Source organism: Crocuta crocuta, unplaced genomic scaffold, assembly GCF_008692635.1.
Source record: "Crocuta crocuta isolate KB4526 unplaced genomic scaffold, BGI_CrCroc_1.0 scaffold87, whole genome shotgun sequence".
Taxonomy (NCBI): domain Eukaryota; kingdom Metazoa; phylum Chordata; class Mammalia; order Carnivora; family Hyaenidae; genus Crocuta; species Crocuta crocuta.
Window position 1 is genome coordinate 2,290,195 of NW_027532166.1, and position 21,212 is coordinate 2,311,406.

The following is a 21,212-nucleotide window of genomic DNA, read 5'->3' on the forward strand; positions in this document are numbered from 1 at the left end:
GGAGATTAAGTGGCCTGAGGTCTCACCATTAGATAGAGCTGCAATTTGAATCTCAGGTATGCTTAGTTTCAAAGGTGTGCTCTTTCTATTGTCTTAAAGGGGGAAAACAACAGATTTGCTTGAAAACCAGGGAATTTGGTGTGGAAATGGAAGCCCTAATGTAGTATGGAAGTAGGAATGCGCTGCTTGAGGGTGCTGTCAAGGAGTTTTATAGAAAGGACAGAAACCCAGAATGAGGAAGGGTGCATGTTGTCAAGAGAAACAGAGGAGAGAGGGCAAGCAGGAAGGAGCAAATGCATCCTTCGAGTACATGAGCAGAGAAGGATGCAAAAGGAAAACTATCTTGGAAACCCACTGGGAAGGATGGGAGGAAGCAACTCCCAAGAACTGGCTGGAAAATTAAAACTGCAGGTGGCAGAAGAATGAAAGATTATCTCTCAGGATGTTCATTAAAGGTCTGGCAGATCCATTTAGTGGTTATGGCTTTGACAAATTGACTGGATTTGTAAGAGCAGGGCTTCAGGAACGGGGAAGTTCTTTACTATGGATTATTGTACGTCAGCAAGGATGGTCTCGTTAATCCAGTTAGAATTCTTCCCAAACTTGCCTCTATCTACAGGAACTTAAAGATACATGGACAACTTCCTGGTGCAGGGGTCCCTCAGCTGGAGCTCTCAGTGTCCTTTTCAGGTGGTTTCTGGCCTCACTGGGGTGGTCACACCTACTTAGGATTTGTTTTTTGAATTGTTCCAAATCTTGTGTCTCAAAGTCAGATCTTCCCTTCTTGGGTCCCAGCGATCCTTATTTCCACCTTTCCCAGCAGCTTTCCCCTATGAAACCTCTTCTTTGTTCTTTTTGAGAAGCCAGCTCATTTATTTACTAATTGATTTAGTCACCACTTATTTAAGGGAAAATGTAGGTACAAGTAGCAGAAACCCATTCAAACATGTTGAAGGGGAAAAGAAAGTGATTTACTAGGAACATATAAGAGTTCTTTTCTGACCCTCAGTGTATATAGGGCAGCCAGGTGTTCTGGGGCACTGGAATCAAGTTAGTTGGAAAATAATCAGAAATAAGGACAAAGTCAGTTTTTCTCTTTCTCTCTCATGTCTCTCTTATTTCCCTCTTGATATGTTTTTATATGGTGCTTCTGAAAAAGTGGCCACTCAAGGAAAGCATCTTCTCCATTCAAGTCCTTAATCGAGACTGGCTAGAGTTGGTTGGTTTCAATTTCAAATTCAGAGAACCAAAAATTTGATTGGCCCAGCTTGAATCCAGAGTTTGTGCTAGGTCCAATCAGCTGTGGCTAAGGGAATCATGAGATTCACAGTCTCTCAACGGAGCTATAAAAAGACTGCTGAAAACAGGGCATGATGGGTAGATTCTCCAACAAGGGAGCATATGGGTAAGGTGGTAAGGAGGAAAGGACAGCCCTTGCTGGGAAATACATTTGTGCAACAGATAAATGGAAGTTTGCCTTATTTCAGTTTTTAAGAAGACCATGACCCAAAGGAAGTTAACTACTATCACCTGTCTATAGACAGCTATTTCAACAGCAACTTTAGTAGCCTTTTGGGATCTCTGGGCTTTCTCATCCATGTTGTCAATCTCTACTTCTGATTTTGCCCACTGAAGAAATTCCAAAGGTGGTATTAACTGACATGAGGATCAATTCATGCTGTCTTATCTTAGTGGATCTGTGCAGTTTCTTTATATAATGTCAGATTGCATCCTCTATGGAACTTTAAACAATTCTCCACTTTTTGTAAGCTTCCTTAGTCTCATTGGAAAATTGGGTCTCCAAAGTGGATGAGATTATGGTGCCAGTTACAAACTTTTAGAACTAGGCATCTTATAATCTGGCATTTCTATTTTAAGTTACAGCAGTTAGTTTGAGTTCTAAAAAGTTTTGTCTCCTGAGCATATATTATCTAAAAAGGAATTGAAAAAAATTAAAATTCGTCCCTTGGATGAGCTTTCTGAAATATCCATGTAAAGTAATATAAAAGTTCCCAAAGAATCCTGGAACCAGAGGAATAAGTAAATATATGAGATGGAAAGTTGGACAGTGCACATGATGACCACATTTAGAAACTGCTCAAATTTAGAAATGTAGCAAATAATAAAGTTTGCTTTCTCAAAATTTTTAAACTTCTGTTTGTGGTTTTCAACTTTGGGGAGCCATGTACTTTTTTTAGGAGCCAATGAAAACTTACATTTTCCCTAGAAGAATGTGCATAACCTGAATTGTGCACAACATTTCACTTCCTTATCTCTGCTCTGAACCCCAAGAGTATCTGAGAATATTTAGGTAAAGCCTCTGTCTGGATATTGCCATTTAGTATTACATATTGCATATGTATTAGGAGTAGGTAGTTCCTGGCAGTAATGAAATGAATGAGCTCTAGGTAATGTATGACATGTCTTCACCTCACTGCTCTTCAATTTTTGCTGAGAAGTAGGGGACATGTGCCAGGATTTTGGTGACAGTTGAAGGTGTGTACCTTGGTATGGTGGAAGCTGATAGATGGACAGTACCCATTCACTAAAAATATTCAAATACAATATCCTAAAGGTGATAGATTTTAGTCCACCCTCAGGAATAAGTTATCCCAGAAGAGTTTGCATGGTGTTGGGTGTCATACTTAAGTATATGTTTAAATATTTTCATTACAGATCTTTGTTTGGTTCATTATGTTTGTCTTGGGATACCAACACTCCTAGTTCGCCAGAGATAATTCTATTTCACTTTTTTGTGATTACAAATAAAATTGAACACTGCAAACCAAATTATGCTATAGGCATTTGTGATAGTGCAAGAAACAAAAGATTTTTGGAAATTACTAAGTAAAGGTAATTGGGTACCTACTGTGTTCCCAGTAACAGGTTAAGGGCTGAAGAAGACTCTAAAATGTAAGACACATTTACTATCCTGTGAAAATCATTAGAAACCTATTTTTTTTCTATGTGGAATGTGACTAAGGAACATAGCAGTCACGTACCTTACTTTTGATGGACAGTTTACTCTACCTTGGAACTTGAGCATGAAATTTAGGCTAGGGAAGAAAGTTTCTTGCTCAATTTACTTACCTTTCTGAGGAGAACCCTTGATAGGAGCTTTCTCTCTTTTCTGTGGAAGCCTAGCCAGAGCCCAGGAGAGTGGGCTCAACATCCTCCCAACAGCCAGATAGTGTAAGGTTTCTTGAAAGGGTTGGGGAGAGGGAGTTAGAGAAAGTCTGGGCTCTTCCCTTTCTCAGGCAAGCATGTGAGTCTGTGAATCACTTTTCCATCTAGAACACCCACCTGACTACAATATGTTCCCTTGATAAGAATAAAAATGATCAGTATAGCTCGTAAAGCACTTCCTACGTATATCCTAAATGAGATAGTGATATTTCAAACACTGTGCTGATGGGCTCACATATGGTATCTCATTTAATCTTCATGATGACCCTGTGAAGTAGGTACTATTAATAATATCACTATTTCATATGCGAGTAAGGTAAGGCTAGAGGAGAGATCACTTGTCCAAGGTTATAGTGAGCAAGCGGCAGAGCTGGAGTTGAGTCCAGGCAGACTATGTCTAAAGTTGGTCTTTAGTCAGTCAGCCCTGACTATGGTATAGAGTGGCCATTCCTGTGTACACAAGGTGATCTTAGGACAGGCATGGAGTCTGCATTACACAACTTAGAAGCCCAAGCCACTGGGTTTTCCAATGAGAAAGTCATTGCCTTTCCAGATCTCATCCAGTACTTCTAATGAACTTCAATGAGAAAGTCTCAACTTGGTATGAGTCTTGACCACCTTCTTAACACCTATTAGGTGTTTCCTGCCCATACTGTAAGATGTGGAGTGACGTTCCTAAACAATGCTTGTATTGTAATCTGGCAGCCCCAGTTTTACCCTTTGTATCTGATATGCTCTCCATTCAGAATTTCTGTGAGCAGACTGGTAATGTGGCCTTAGTGTGGCCTGCCTCCTCAGGTCTTGCTTGACTGTCTTTGACAGTGGTTGAGAGCATCAGCTTTGGAGGTGGATTGCATGGGTTCCATTTCCAGCTACGGGACTTTAGGCAACTTCTCTCTTTGAAATTGTTTCCTCACCTGTAAAGTAGGTGTAATGATAGTACCTGCTTTAGGGGTAAATTTACTGCTAATGGAGTAAATGTAATAGGATTTAAATTTAATTGGATTAAATGAGGGAGTTCATGTAAAAATATTTAGCATCATGCTCATCTGAGTAAAATATCAAATTAATAGATGATGATAATCATGAGGGAGAACTGAGGACAAAGGCATCACATGGGGGAGTAAAGTGCTAAAAGAGCTGCAGAGAAATGGTATGGTAGAGTCATACTGAAGTTTGCCCCATCTCTGATTATTATGCAATTTGTATAAGCTGATTTGAGTTGAGGCTTTATTACTAATAGCCCAGTGCATCTTGATAAAGCCATGAATATTCAGGGCTTCTGTTTAGAAGCTTTATGGTTACAAAACGAGTAGGTCCCAGCTCCTGCCTTGAGAACCTTGTCTAGCAGAGAAAATGCTGTACTCCAAAAGCCCATAAAAAAGAATTATAAAAAAAAAGGGAAGAAATTTGTCCGTGCCACTAAAAGATGTAATTTGATTTAAGAGCCCAAAGAAGGAAGATATGAAGGAAGACTTTATATAGAGAAGGCGGCATTAGAGATAGTCTCTGAGGATGGACAACTATTTAGGATGGTAGGTGGGAGCAGGGGTCAATGGTGGGGAGTTGAAGTTCTCAATGGAGGGAATGGCCAAGAGAAACTAGACGACTGGAGATTTATTTCATAAAGCATAGATGCAAAGGTAGGGCAAAAGTAGTGGTCCAAGTATTGCACTTACATCTAAAGAGTAGAAAGAGAAATTAACCGTTGGACATCACCTCTTTTTATTTTCCTGAATTAAGAGATGTATGGTGCTTAATATATATGGAGGCATATGTTGAGACAAACCGTATTTTGCTTCTGTGATTTTTCCTATGTGTTCCTAGCCCTGTGAACTCCTCTGGGACTGCCATGGTACAGCAGAAGGATGACTTTAAGAGCTCCTCTGTCAATATGTTGAAGGTCAAAAGGGAAAAGTGCTTATGAATCCAGCAGAAGCTCTGGGTCTGTTGAGTTGAGAATGGCTTAATTTTCCTTGGCTTAATTCTTTGACATCCCTTTTCTATTATGTGTGTGCGTTTGTGCATGCCTGTGTCTGAGAGAGAGAAGGGGATTGTTGGATGTATAAGTATTGTTATATGCCAAGGAGATACCATATTACAATTTGGGGAACAGTTTTGTTGTTGTTGTTGTCGTCCTGTTGTTCTTAGGGGTGGCTAGGAGAGTTTTCATGACCAAGGTATTGACCTCTTTAGCTGAATCCAAGCCAGTTCATGTTGTTTTGCAGATGGCTGCTCTGGAAAATTCTGGGCCATAGCCAGAGCTTTCTCATGCTTTAAAAAAAAAAATTAAGAATCACTTTATATTTTTCTGGTAGGCTGAATTGAAATATTTTCTGTGGTATGAGATGGAAATTGTAAATTTTTCTATCACTATAGGGAGTAATAGAGAAAAAAAGATGAGGATGACTTCCCAGTGAATGCTGTTGTCTGAGCCCTAAGGAAAGGCAAACTCTCAAGTTGCCCAATAAAGGTCACATGGCTTCCAAGTCTACACTGCTTCACACATTAATCCAACCAGTTAGAAACTTGAGGACTCACAGGAGGTGTTTGAATGATTGATTTTTGTAAACTTTGGCCTGTTTTGGTAATCATTGTCTACTGAATCCATCTGCTACATAATCTCTGGCCAACTAAAACTCTTATAATGACACTTTAACAGTTTGTGCCAAAGGAGTGGTCTCTCAAATAAAGTTCTCTAACACAAATCTCTCCACTGACTTTAGATGTATTTACTCATTTTCCACTGGAGACGACACTGGTGTCCCTCAAGAGGGTAAAGCAAGATGATGACTGAATGGCTGAAATGGGTCAAGTCAACAAATATGGGACTTTTACAACATGCTGGGCTAGGTGCTGAGGGTATAGTAATAGACAAAAATTCCTTCCTGTATGGAACTTCTATTCCCGTGGAAGAAAAGGAGTCAAAAGTTTTGGGCTTGAGCCACTGGGGAAGACTGAGCACAAAATAGGTTTAGGATATGGGGGATTAGGAGTTTGGGTCTTTGATGATGTTTTGTTGCAAAGGCTCATTTATCCAAATGGTGATGCTAAGTAGGGATCTGGTTGAATTGGCTGTCTTGTGGCCTTTGCTAGAACATCATGGAGGTGGTGAGAGTGCATATTGGGTTGCGGTGGGGTAGAAGTGGTAATGTTGATGATTATGTTCTTCCTGCAAGGAACTTGGCTTTGAAAAGTGGTAACTGGAGGAGATACAAAGTTTGGGGAAGCTCCTCGCACCAGTATGTGACACACTTGACCATATTCTTACTATGCAGGGAATGGGCCTGTAGAGGGAGGGTTATTGGTGAAACAAAGTCTGAAAGGGGAGGGTGAAGATGAGATCAGCTCTGGGCAGGTGGTGAGGTTTCCTCAAACCCAGAGAGGAGGTATTCAGGAAAGGTCCAGATAATGAGACAGTAGGTGTAGAATCAAAGAAGATTAAACCTAAGGAAGCTGCTTGGTGTAATGAAAAGATAAAGCTCTAGACTAGGGATTAATTTAGATATCACTTTGATGCCAAACAGGATGTGATGTTGGCCAAATCGCCTCCTCTCCTTGAGCCCCAGTTTTCCCTGTTGCATCACTGTGCTGAATAAAATGGTCTCAAATGCTCATGTTGGCTAAAAGATGCCACAGGTATAAGCTAAATTTTCAGGAAAATTAAGAGTGCCTTGATGGCAAAAGAGTCATGTGTGCAACTTGATGGGGGCCATGTGGCTAGGATGAGGCCGGTGTGGTTGAAACAGGTAAAGATAGATGTGTTGGTGGTCAGTTTGATGTGTTGGTGGTTTTATTCAGGTGCTGCTGATGGGGTAATTTGCTTGCGGTGGGATGACACAGCAAGCCCAATTCTCTGCTTGGTGGAGACAGGAGCCACCAGCTTTTCCCAGGAGACATTTTACAAGTAAAGGCTAATTTTACTTTTGCTGTTGATGGCATTTCTCAGCTATACTAATTACCATCCCGATAGAAACACTGCAGAAATATATCCTGTGCTCCCAAGAGTGCAGAGGAGTAAAGAGGTTGTTCTTAAATAATCCAAGAAGATGTTTTACCTGTGGATTAAAGCTACAATGCTTCCTTAGTTATGGTTTTCTTAGTGGAAGATGCTCTGGTGTAAACAGAATTTTTGTGTGTGCCTTATTTTTAAGTTTCAGATCCAAATTCAATTGCAAATAAAGTTATTGTAGGAAGGAAAATGATAGTTATGGATTAAATATGTGCCTCAGTTTTGTTTGTGTGTGCCTGTTTTTTAAAAAGGTATGTTGTAAATTTGAGAATTATGTTTTGCTTTCTTTAGTTCTTTAATAAATATCTGGCAGTCCATCCATCCACCCATCCTTCCATTTATTAAAATAATATCCCTGAATAATAGCTGCCCTGAAGGTCTGGTAGCTTTAAATCCGGTGAGCCAGACCTAAACAGGTATTGCTTGCCTTAGCTGGGATGTTGTCTCTTGAGGTTCCTTTAGTACACTTCTTGGTTGACAGATATACATTCTTAGTTTGAAGGCAAAATGGACAATATCTTCAAATTCAAGGTGTTAATAAGATATGAGCATCTTTGAGCCTCAGAGTCTTGGATGAAAATCCTGACCCTATCTATGAGAGAGCTCTCTTGAGCTCTAGGAGTTTAAGAGCCACACACTCAGACTTGGAAATGGAAAAGGACTTCCTTTTGATATAAAGGGAAGGAGAAATGGGTAAGGTATATCAGGCATTGGTTAATTTTTAAAAACCAAAACAACTGACATGATTATGGGTGATGGTGGAGGTCAGGTGCCTGGCCTGGAGTAAAAGGGACCGTGTTTCCCAAATGAATGAAACAAAAAAGGAAGAGAGAAGTATTACAAATTCACCATAGATTAAGGTCTGACCCTTTATGCTAAGAACGCAGATGCTGAGGCTCTTTTAGGGAATTTGCTTTGCAGGAGAGGAGCTGCCTTTGTTTGCTTTTCTGATGACTTGGATTTCTACAGCTGCTTATGGTTCTTGAACTTCCTGGAGAAAGTACAGGCAGATAGAATTGTGATGAAATCAGCATCCCAGCCCTATGTTTCCTAAGGACACTGTTGATTCCAATAGTACTTAGCTTGATTCTAGCAGATGGCTTAGATTTTATATTGGGATAGATATCACAAGGGGTATAGTGTGTATTCATGTGTGCTTGTGTGTGTGTGTTTAGATCTGATGCTATAATTAGGGCAGGTAACATTATAAAAAATTGATGATTATTTGGTTTGGGGGAGAAATGGCTTTAATTTCCCCAAGTATTTCATTTTCTTGGTATTCTCCAAGTGTGCATTATCATTCAGATGACTAATAGGAAGTTCAATACATTGGAGGACACTTTATAATGAGCATTATTCTTTAAAAAAGAATAATTTGGACACATTTTCCATTAGAAGCTAATATGAGGTTGTTAGGAGTTTGGATAGGGTTTTGGTGTCTGAATGCTACTGCTCTTTCTGCCCCTCTCCAGGGTCTGACCAAAAGGGATATACACCTAAAGATCAACAGTCATAAGGGAAACAGTATGGCTATATTAATCCCTGAGGATGGGCACAGTATCCCTTCATGAAGGGATTTTCTGACTAGGTGAGACAACTTGTTATTCCATTGCCATCAGACTCACAGATGGTCTTGCCTTCTGCATGTTGATTCCATGTAACCACCATGCTCAGGGGGAGATCAAGGTTAGCAACAGGAGGAGGTTCTGCTGTGCTTACCACATGGATACCTAAAAAAAAAGAGTAAAGTTAGCTTGGGTGGATGGCAGAACTGTCTAAGAAACCAGTGTGTTCAGGAGTGGTCACCATGGGAGAGCAGGAAGCAGATGGAGGCATGGGGCTACTTGCTCTGTTGGGGCTGTGCAGTGGGGAAACGGGGTGTGGGGCATGGCTGTGTTCCTTTTGTTAGCACACACATTTCAGTCAATGTCATGGCCAATCATATTGGTATTCCTTTTTGGGAATGGGGCCTGTGAAGACTGTCAAAGAGGTGTAAGTCAAGGATGTCCAATGATGGACATTACCTTTTAGGTTCAACACTCTCATAAGAAATCGGGAAGTAAGGTTTGTCACAAATTTCCACACATAAAGATAAGCCAGGCTATTGTGTCTATCAGGTTTTTTTCTAGGCATTGCCATATTTCTGATTTTATAATTTGCCCTTTATCAACAGCCTAATAGATACTGGAATAAAATAATTATGACAACTAACATTTATTGAGAGCTACTGCATACTAGTCATATATATTGATTCACTTGTTTCCTAAAATAACACTGTGAGGTAGTTGTCATTTTGGTTCCCATTTTGCAGATGAGAAAACAGGGTTACACAGCTATCAGATGGCAGGACAATATAGGTGGTCAGGTTCTAAAGTGCATGTTTAATTCCGTCTCTCCTAGAGGTGGGTTAAGAAGAGGGGGCCGGCCCAGGAAATGGGAGACCAGCACATAGGCTAGAGCCTGGCTTAGCCCTGCCATAAACCTGTTGTGTGATTGACAACATGCTAAAGAATTCCTCATTCTGAATCTCAGTTTCCTCATCTGTAAAGTGAGGATGTGATTTCTGTTCAGGTTTTTTGGGCCCATGACTCAATGTATTAGCTTCCTGGGGCTTTCATAATAAATTACCATTAACTTGGTGGCTCAATTTCACAGCAGAAATTTATTATCTACAGCTGTAGAAGCCAGAAGACTGACATCTAAGTGTCTTCAGAGTTGGTTCCTTCTAGAGGCTCTGAGGGAGAATACATTACAACACCCTTCTCTTAGCTTTTGTTGGCTGTCAGTAACTGTTGGCATTCCTTGGCTTGTAGACACATCACTTCAATCTCTTCGTCTGTCTTCGCATCACCTTTTCCCCTGTGTTTCCGTGTCTCAAATCTCCCTCTCTGTTCCTCTTAATAGGACACTTGTTTTTGGATTTAGAGCATCCTCTAAATCCAGGAAGGCCTTGTCTAAAGATCTATAACTTTAATTACATTTGCAAAGACTCTTATTCCAAATAAGTTCACATTCATAGATTCAGGGGATAAGGAATTAGACATATATTTTTTGAGGCCACTATTCAACCCACTACACTCACGATCCAGCTCTTTTTTTCTGCTGCAATATGACAATGACAACAGATATTGGAAGAGAAAGAATTAAAGCTAGGTAGTGGCTAAAATCTCCTGGGAAGATTGGTGCAGTGTGTTAAGAACATAGTATGTGGAGTCCAGACCCCTGGTTTCAAGCAATGGCTCTGCTACTGCCAGTCCTGTGACCTTGAATAAATCACTGAATGCCCCCCGCCCCCATCCTGGGCCTCAGTGTTCTACCCAGTAAAATGGAGCTAGTAATAGTAACATTACAGGATTATTAAGTGGATGACCGTAAAGTGCTTTGAACAATGTTATTATAACATTAGCTGCTATTATTGTTGCTGTTGCTGTTGTTACTTCCATTTAGAAGTTAAGTTTATGCCTATGATTTTGATAGAGAAGCAAATTTTATAGGGATGCATTTAAACTATGGCAAGGAACAACCCACAAGTATGCTATTTTTCCACCATATTTTAAATTAGGATGTCCAAATGTGTCTGAAATGTGAGGATTATACTTTCCAGCATGCTGAAACAATTTTTGGCTCAATCTTTTTAGACATCAAATAAGCTGAAAACGGAGTGAGGCTGGGGCTCACGCTGGAAGAGGCGGGCAAACAGATGGAAGGTGGCTGAGGGAGCATTTTGATGTACTCGTGGAGGAGGCGTTAATATTTTAACATCTTTCTTGTTATTTACAGATAATTTTTATGAGAGATTTTCAGAGATGCTCAGTTTTTTCCCTTTTCTCTGAGTGGCACAGAGTTGTCATAGATCAATCTGTTAATACGAAGCTAAAGAATTTAGCAGTCTCCTTGTGGGGACTGACTGCAGTTTGAATTTTGTATCTAAAAGGAAGTTTAGTTTTCAGAATCCTGATTTTTTTTATGTGCTAATTCATTGCCTTGCAAAATTCATCCAATAGCCTAGAGTCAGCAGGAGTGATTATTGGCCCAAGTTTTATTTTAGAAATAGATGAGCTAATTGCTTTGTATTAATATTGTATTCCTATTTTATCTTAGGCAAGGAGGAGACAGAGGTGAATAGGACAGCCATAAACTCTTCAAAGGTAGATTCATAGTGGACAGACCTTCAAATAAACCATCACAACACAGTATATGATAGATGCTCTACTTGAGATGCTTGAAGTGGTTAAGACAAGGTTTTGGGAGGCAGATATACCTGCATTTAAAATTTGCCTCTAAAATCAAAATCAGCTAGTTAGTCTCGCTTTGGGTTTCCATTTTCATGGCTTTAACTAGGGTTATTTTTACCATTTTCCCAATAGTGAGGTTTAAATGAGATAATATATACAGAGTGCTTGGCATGACGTGTGGCACATAGTAAATGCCCAGTAAGTCTTAGTCATTATTACTGTCGAATAAAGTGTTATGGGAAGAGCTGTCTATGGAGTAATTTTGTTAACTGATTCATATGGCTTGATATTTATGTATCACATTACATGGTACATTTAAAGCATGCATGCTTTATTACCCATCTTTATATCTTTCACCAAAGTTCATTTACCAAATTTATATTCTGTATCACATGGACATAAATTAAAGCCAGTTTGCTCTCTCTATATCCTGAAATTTGACATTTTGGATACAGGTTTGCATATAATTTTTTAAAAAGCCATTACAGACACTGATAGATACTTAGACACTTGAAAGGGATATCTGTTCCACCTATAAGGAACAGAGCCTCACTCTGACCAACTCAAGTATCAAGGCTCTATTTTAAGAAAACAAGAATCAGTTAATCATAGTGGTTAATAATAGAGACCTTTGGAGTCCCAGGTCTACCCCGTGCAGCTTTATGACTCTCGGTGAATAACTCACCTTCTTGGAGATGCTTTTTTAGGTATAAACGCAGGGATAGTGATTCTTGCTTCAATACATACTAGCGAAGACTACATGACACAACATGAAAAGCCCCTAAGGCAGAGCACAAAGTGTTCGATATATAATATTATTACCCAAATGGTATTAAGACGGCTAGAATCTTCCAGAAATCTGATGATAAGAACCAAGGTATAGCTGGGGCTTGGAGATAGGAATACATGGGTCACACTAGGGGCAGAGGAGTAGAGTTTTAAATCTTAACTCGAGTTCTGTTATTAACATATCTTCTCCACAATTACTTTTCCCTCCCTGCCCACTTTTCTCACCTGTAACTGGTTTGTTATTTTCATTCTCCGGGTTAGGCTGATGGGCGCCTCTCTCGATACCGGCTGGCTGAGTGGAAGGCTAGCACGAGGCGGGCGGGCGCCGGAGTGCGTGTGCCCGGGTCACGTGCTAACCTCTGGGCCAATGAGCGAAAGCGGGTGGGTCCTGGAGGCAAAGCCTGCAGGCTACCGGCGCCTTCTCTCCGCTGAGGGGAACGAGAACGCTGAAAAGGGTAGGTGAACCCGCGGGTCAAGGTTTTGGTGACTGGATTGGTGGTCACATGGGTGGCAAAACTCGTGAATCTGGAGGTAAAATGTGACCCTGGCCGGGTGGCCCGCTCTATCGTGTTCCTGGTTCCTTCCTTCCCTCAGCGAAGGGCGCCCAGACGACGACGGCTCTCGCTTCTCGGGCGTGGCCGCAGGGCGGTGCTTCCAGGCCTTTGCTCGCGCGGCCTCTGGCTGCAGTGCTTCTCCCGCCTTGCCCGCTCCTCTCGAGGGAGGGAAGAGCTGGCTTCCTTCTCCTCTAGGTTCCAGCCTTACCGGCACACTCCGCAGGGAGGCCCGCCTTCCTGACGGGGCCTGAAGGAGCCCGCAGATCCTGCCTCACCGCCGCGTTCGGCTCCCTCGTGCATTTAACCAATTTCCACCGCCGCGTTCGGCTCCCTCGTGCATTTAACCAATTTCCTTGTTTGCTTATTCCCGTTATCTGTCTGGTAATAGATCAGTCGAGTCTGTTACTCACAATTTCCAAAATGCCTCCAACGGAGCAGGGACTGGGTAATACATTTATTTTCACCGGATGAGCATGAACTAATGTGTCTACCGTGCAAATACAATAACTGAACTGTGGCTGCCCTGGCTTTGTGACCATTATGAAACGTGCGGGGGTGGGGGGGGGCGGGCAGAAGAAAAGAAAAAGAAAGGAAGAGAAGGAAAAGAAAGGAAAAAGGAAGGAATAAAAGAAAAGAATGAAAGAAAGCAGAAGGAAAGAAGGAAAAATGGGTCTCCAGGGACTACTTCTGTAGTCCCTCATTGTTCCTGTTTCCCTTTCTTAACCTAAAGTACTTGGGTTCAAGTCCTGCTTCCTCCATTAGCGGCCTCCAGCTGTGACGGCTTTGGCATGCAACTTAGTCTCTCTGTGCTTCACTTTTTCATCCATAAAATTGCACCTATCTCATAGGATTATGTGAAGATGAAATTAATTGAACCTTGTAAAATATTTAAAGCAGAAGCTGGCACAGAGTTAGATAGCTCTACCCTCATTAGCATTTGTTAGTAGGAAGTGAGTGTAACTGTTGAAGTCACAGTGGTGAGTGGAGGACTGGGATCTGTGGCCCACCAAGGCTAGTGGGGTGAGTGGGAATTATTTCTTTATGTGCACAAAAATACATCATTATAAAATATATGATGCTCTGAAGGGTGTTCAGGGCGCTATGAACATTATAAATGCAGGGACCTCATTTGAGTTCACACTAGGGGCTGGTCAGGAAGTTTTCCTTATGGAGGTGACATTGGAGTTGCAATGTGAAGACAGAGAGTAGGGTTTAATGTGGCCAAGAATGAGGGGTAGCTGGTAGTGGAGGAATTGTGTATGCAGAGACTCCAAAGTGAAGGACATCTTGAAGGGAGAGCAGGGAGTTTGGAAGATGAATAGTGATGAATGATATCTCATGTGGGTATATTCTCATTTTGTAGAGAGGGAAACTGAGGTTCATTTGGGAATCAGAATTGGGCTGTATATTCCAATGTGCAACTGGGGTGGGAACTAATGCTCTCAGCTTGTTAGAATGCAGACCCTCAACCCCCTACCCAGACCGAGTGAATCAGAACCTGCATTTTAACAAGATACCCAGGTGATGTGTGTGCACAAAGAAGGGAGAAGCTCTGTTTTGCACATAGACTCACCCAACATTGGTCAAAAGAATCAGTCAATTTCTGTGTCCTCTCCTCAGATATGTTCATTTGGAAGGTCCAGTATAGGACCCAGAAATCAGCATTCTTAAGAATGTAGTTCAGAAGCAATTGATCCAAGACCAGATTTAAGAACATGCTCTGGAGAATGTCTGGTTGAGAGTTAGCATGTGAGAAGGATCTGGACTTGAACTTAAACCTGAAAATGCTTCTGGCCTGATGATGTCTGGGGCCTCCCTCACGTGAATCCATCTGCAGAATTCAAATACTTTTTGATCATCTAAGCGTTAAATAAAACTTGGGAAAAGGGCAGTGTTCACACTAGGGATACTATTAAATTTGGGGGTTGATGAAAGTTGTTGAGGGTAGCAAGATTAGTGGTATGGGTTCCTCTGGAATAGTTTTTATCGGCTTCTGAGACCAATTGTTTTATGTGGCTCAGAATAATAAAAAGACACTTATCCTGTCTGTCTTAATTTTCCAGATGGCCTCCAGGAAAATTTCCAAGCAGAAATCACATTTATTTAGTTCAAGAACCTACTGGGAAGATGATATAGTCATAGCAAAAGCCAAATTCTCATTGACTTTGAATTTAATGTTTTTCTGAATTATTTCTCTCTAGGTTTTAAAAAAATTTTTTTTTAATGTTTTATTTATTTTTAGGAGAGAGAGAGAGACAGCGTGAGCAGGGGAGGGTCAGAGAGAGAGGGAGTCACAGGCTGAAACAGACTCCAGGCTCTGAGCTGGCAGTCAGCACAGAGCCCGATGCGGGGCTTGAACCCACGAACTGCGAGATCATGACCTAAGCGAAAGTCGGACGCTTAACCGACTAAGCCACCCAGGCGCCCCTCTCTCTAGGCTTTTTAAAACTTTGTTTACTTTTTTCTTTTCATGACTCCTCTGAATCTCGGTGACTTTGATTTAACTTCATTTTTCCCCTAACTGTGTGTAACTAATGAAATTAAAAGGTAATTTGAGGGGCGCCTGGGTGGCTCAGTCGGTTAAGCATCCGACTTCGGCTCAGGTCATGATCTCGCGGTTTGTGTTGAGCCGCTCATCAGGTTCTGTGTGGACAGTTAAGAGCCTGGAGCCTGTTTCAGACTCTGTGCCTTGCTCCTTCTCTGTCCCTCCCCCGCTCATGCTCTGTCGCTCTCTGTCTCAAAAATAAATAAACTATAAAAAATTTTTTTAAAAAAGGTAATTTGATAATGACTTTTTTGAAAAATGCAGTACTCTTTAAAGATGCAATTAGTGTGGATTTAGTTTGATTTTTTTCCTCCTCCCATTCTATAAACACAATAATATTGTGCTATTTGGGGAAAGTTCTTAATGTCTCTTATGTGCAACACATCCTCGTAGACACTATGGGGTATAAGCAACACTGGCTAATTTTGGGGACTCACTGCAAAAGGCAAATGCAGGACCCTTATTAAAAATTTTTTGGACAATAGACATTAAACCAGCTTGGCGCCCTTCTAAGCCTGGGGCCCTATGAGGCTTCATAGGTCATACCCATGTAGTCAGCCTGGGTATGAGGTCCTGGGGTATGAGGAGTCAGCCATATAGAGAGATAAGAATCAACTGTACCTTGCACCTCCCTGGGGCAGTAGATCCTCTCCTTTCTGGTCGGCTTCCTCACACCACTGAGGAAAGGGGTAGAGTATCCAGAAGCCCACATCTTTTGGTGAGGTGGATACAGTCACGTATAATGAACAAACACATACCAATGTTGGAGATTTAAGTGGGAACCTGGTTTGTGATAAGAAATTGGTAAATTTATATTGAGAGTCTTAAAATATTCTTTTTTCAAAAAGTGTATTTATTTTGAGGGAGAGAGAGAGTGCACTCATGTGTACACAAATGGGGGAGGGGCAGAGAGATTGGGAGAGAGAAAATCCCAAATACCGTTAGCACAGAGTTAGACTTGGGGCTTGATCTCAGGAATTGTGAGATCATGACCTGAGCCAAAATCAAGAGTTGGCTACTTAACAGATTGAGCCACCCAGGCACCCCAGAGAGTCTTAAAAATATTCTTACCCTTTCACCAGTAATTCCTCTTCTAGGAATTATATGCACACAAAGTAAAAAGATGTTCATCATTTTAAGTATTAACAAAACATGGGAACTAACCTAAACATCCAGAGTAAAATATTATATTATTAAATACTATACAGACATTTAAAACTGAAGAATATTCAGTGACCTGGACGTTGCTGTATCTTACGCCGTATATTATGAATAAACAATCATTGATACTTTCCCTTCAGTCAGCCCTGATAATAGACACACTTAAACATTGTACGGACAGTGACTTTGCTCAAGGCCACTGCCCCAGTCAAAATCAATTCATTCTTTCCTGATATCAAATGTGTCTACCACTTGTGCTCTGGCCTTTTCTGCCTCATTTCCCACCATGCGTCCATTACTTTGGCCAAAGTAGATGCATTTATATTTGCACCCCCCTTGCATCTTTGCTTGGTTGGCCAGGACTAGTCTCCAGATCTGCCCACCTACATGCTAAAATCCTATCCATTTTTCAAACCATTACAAATTCTGTTCTCTCTGAGGAGTTTTTTTTCCCCCTTTCTAATTATCCCAGCTAGAAATTGAGTGGTTCCTCCTCTGATGTTTTTTATAGCATGTTGATTGAATTACTTATGTAGCATATGTTGTATATTGCTTTCTATCACCATTATTTGTGTCCAAGTCTTTTTTTCCCCATCTGATTATTAACCCCTCAAGGAGGAGATACTGGATATCTTTGATTCACCTGTCTCCCTCATTAGAGTCACTTGATGTATTAGTTTCCTAGTGTGTATGTTCAATTAATATGTTTGACGAGGGCAACACGAATAGGAAATTTCTAGGGATGACACAGAAAAGATAGAACAAAATGAGAAAAGGATAAGAGGGACTGTAAAAAATTTTAAACTCTGGAATTAGTTTAGAGGAAGAATAAAAATAATTTTAAAATGAGAGTCCATTTCACAGGTGTTGTCATTTCTACTGTTTTTCTTCACTGGGTACCTCATTCATTTATTTATGTGGAATGTACTTATAAAAATAAGGAAGAGAACATTATAAGACTTAAAGACAACTGAGACATTGAAGTAAGAAATAAGGTAGACTACCTTTGTACAATGGAGAGTTGATCCTATCACAGATACAGGTTAAGTGTTGGTTCAGACTACTTTTGTTTATTTGTTTTGATGTAGATGAATATATCTTATTGAAAAGGCAGTCATTTTGGTTGACCTAATTTGGGGACTGGATATAAAAGAGAGTGTCATGCTTTTTGTTATAAAGTATTGGTAGCGAGAGAGTTTTCAAAGTATTGGTTTCGTCAAGTTTTCAAAGTTGGGTGAAGGAATTGGGATGTATTAGGGATTTGGAAGATGAAGCCAAAAGACAGAACCAACAAGGTTAAATTTAATACAGATAATTGTACATTTCTGAACAACAGTTTAAGCAAATGTCTGCAAAAGTTTATGGAATGTGTGACTTCACTGCAGTTCCATGAAGAAGGCCCAAAGAACCTGTTGACCACAAACTTACTGTGTGCCTCTAGTGTGATCTGACTGAAGAGAAATTACTAAATAAGGACAGATCTAATGCACACTGAGGCTACATTGAAAGAAACGTGATATTCAGCTCAAAGAAAGTGATAGTCTCAACTTCAGACCTCTCCTGAAGCACAGCCTCACCTTCTATCCTTTACGGACTGGGAGATGATAGAGGGCAGAGAAGAGTTGGACCAGTGGAGATGAGGAAACTAGGTCATATGATGAAAAGTTTAGGATATTTTAGTCTGGAGAAGTAAGGTCTTGTGGAATGAGGACACATTTGATAACAGACCTCAGATGTTTGTCACCCAGTGCAATGCATCTCAAACTTCTGAGTGCACATAAATCACCTGGGGATCTTGTTAAAATGAAGATCCGGATATATAGTAGGTCTGGGGTGGGGCCCAAGATTCTGTATTTCTAAGAAGCATTTGGACGGTGCCAATGCTGCCAGTGTTTGAACAACACTTTTGAGTGGCAAGGTTCTAGAACAGCTCTGTACAGTGGAACACTCTGCGATGATGGGAATGTTCAATATCTGTGCTGTCCACTAGGGCAACCCCCTGCCACATGTGGCTATTGAACACTTGAAATGTGGCTAGTGTGACTGAGGAACCGAATTTTAAATTTCATTTAATTTCACTTAATTTAAATTTAAATAGTTGCATGTGGCTAGCAGCTACTGTATTGAACAGTACAGTTCTAAGCGGTATAATTAAAATTAATGCTTGGAACTTACAGGGATTTAGACTTCATTTTAGTTGTATGAATTTTGGAACAATTGTAGCCATTCAGTATTGACAGAGCTGCCTAGAAAATTAGTATAGTAATCAAGTCTCTAAAGAATCTTTAAAGAATATTGAAGAAAGGACACTCCTATTGAATGGGGAGTGGGGAGTACTAGTATCCAAGAGGCGTAGCGTGTAATTGGAACAAAGAGTTAATCAACTTAACACTGTAGTTCTCAGCCAGGGACTATTTTGCTCTCCATAGGACATGTGGCAATGCTTGGAGACACTTTTGGTTGTCACAACTGGAGGGAATGCTTCTGGCATTTAGAGGGTAGAGGCCAGGGATTGCTGCTAAGCATCCTGGAGAACAGGGCAATCCCCCACAACAAGAAATTATCCAAAATATCAGTAATGCTGAGGGGGAGGAACCTTGCTTTAATATATACAGTTTATATAAGTTAGTGATAACAAGATTAATAGTGGAGTAGAGAAATTAGTGAAAAACATGCATGGGCAATTCCCAGGGGGGGAAAAGATTTAGGGAAAAATAGTAACCTTACTAAATTTGATAAAAATATATGCAGCTTAAAATAATGAGATTTTCAGCTATCATATTGCCAAAGTTTAAAGGAAAAGCTAAAACACAGTAGTGGGCAGGGTGATGAAATGGATCCTAATCGTGGTTAGTAGGGCTCTAAATTGTCCCAGTCCTCTTGGGAGCAGTTTATTATTCCATATTTTATTATTTTATTTATTTTATTTTTTTTAATGTTTTATTTCTAGGAGAGAGAGAGAGAGAGACAGCGTGAGCAGGGGAGGGTCAGAGAGAGAGAGGGAGTCACAGACTGAAACAGGCTCCAGGCTCTGAGCTGGCAGTCAGCACAGAGCCCAACGCAGGGCTCGAACCCACCAACCGCGAGATCATGACCCAAGCGAAAGTCGGACGCTCAACCGACTAAGCCACCCAGGCGCCCCTATTATTCCATATTTTAAACAGGCATAGCCTTTGCCCACCTATTTGCCCAGCTATTCTACTTCTAAGAATTTATCCTGAAGAAATAACAGGCCAGATTCACACAGATATGCATGTTTGGACATGCGTTATATCATTGCTTATTTTGGCAAACATTGGAGAGAACCCAAACGTCCAATTTAAAGGATTTGCTAAATAAATTATGGTACATTTCTGCCATGGAATATTCTGCAGCTGTTTGCATAATAAGGTGGACCTTGAAAAATGGAAGGATTTTAGTGACAGAAAAAATATTGATCAGTTTACAGAATAGTAATTTATGTTGAAAAAGATTCATATGATCATGTATTTACATTCAGGAGAAATGGGCAAATATTAGGATTAATTGTCAGGGGATTTGAGTTCAAGTCAACTACTCCTTGACTCTTCTCATTTGATAAATCTATTAATCCAGAGTCAGTTTCTTCATGTGTAAAGTGAGAGTAATTCCTGAGCAGTCTACTCATTTTACAAGATGCCTAGGCTGAAATTGATGCTTTGTTTGCAAAAAGACACTGTGTTTAATGCTTCCAGGTTGGCACTGGCGTAATTTAAAATTATTTGAGCTTTTGTGGTATAAAAGTTTAAGGGAGCTAGAAGAATTCACCGGCTGTTTCCCTCAGGCATTGTTTAGGTTATACAACCTTGAGACTTGCTTTCTTTCCTCTTTTCAGGTAACTGCTGGGGAGAGAAAACAAACTGAAGGAGAATGCAAGAGTAGGGCAGCTTTTTTCCCCTAAGATTAGGGCTGATAAGGCTGTAAAAAATTATTTCACAGTACAGCTGTTGATGTTTCTCACTAACAAACTTTTTTAAAAGAAGGGGCTTCAGTTTCTTAGCTTCTATTAAAATCAGACTAAATTATCTTTCTCTTTTGATACTTGGTTGATGTTCCAATTATATATCAGACTAAAAACTGGACCACAGAGTATTGAACATAGTAAAAACAACTGTTAGAAAGATCATTTGTTAGGGTTTTGTTTACAGTTTTTAGATAGAAAATAATAATTGCTTTTTAGGAGAGAAGTCTTGATTTTTCTGGCTTGTAGGAAATTTAAATGTGTTTTAAATTACCTTAAAAAATTTTTTTTTGAACATTTACTTGTTTTTGAGAGACAGAGAGACAGATCATGAGCGGGGGAGGGGCAGAGAGAGAGGGACACACGGAATTGGAAGCTCAGGCTCCAGGCTCTGAGCTGTCAGCACAGAGCTTGATGCGGGGCTTGAACCCACAGACTGAGATCACGACCTGAGCCAAAGTTGGTGCTCAACCCACTGAGCCACCCAGGTGCCCCAAAATTACCTTAACTTGTATTTTTCCTCATTTCATTCATAACGAGTGAGCCAAACCCTTCTGGAAAATATTTAAGACAAAAGGTTTTATCTGAATTAATGCATTATTCATCATAGGACCTGAAATAGTGGGATTGTTTAACTCATTTTTTCTAATGGAATATTATCATATTTCAGATATTTGCAACCAACCTCAGGTTTTAGTTTAATTTTTTGGCATGTACTAGAAATTTTTAAAAAATTGTGGAAAATCTCAAA

The 21,212-nt window shown here is 40.4% G+C and overlaps 1 protein-coding gene and 1 long non-coding RNA gene across 3 annotated transcripts in view; one reads left to right on the forward strand and one right to left on the reverse strand.

Moving 5' to 3' along the window:
- Positions 1 to 21,212, forward strand: part of ERC2 (ELKS/RAB6-interacting/CAST family member 2) — an 885,144-nt gene that overhangs the window by 11,418 nt on the left and 852,514 nt on the right. The window lies entirely within an intron of this gene.
- Positions 8,036 to 12,536, reverse strand: LOC144241979 (uncharacterized). 2 transcript variants are annotated; one of them, XR_013338255.1, is made up of 3 exons: positions 12,448 to 12,536; positions 8,824 to 8,928; positions 8,036 to 8,189 (listed from the first exon to the last, which is right to left on the reverse strand). It is a non-coding gene; the product is annotated as an uncharacterized LOC144241979 (long non-coding RNA). The 2 variants fall into 2 exon arrangements; XR_013338254.1 differs by lacking the exon at positions 8,036 to 8,189 and having other exon boundaries at positions 8,712 to 8,928.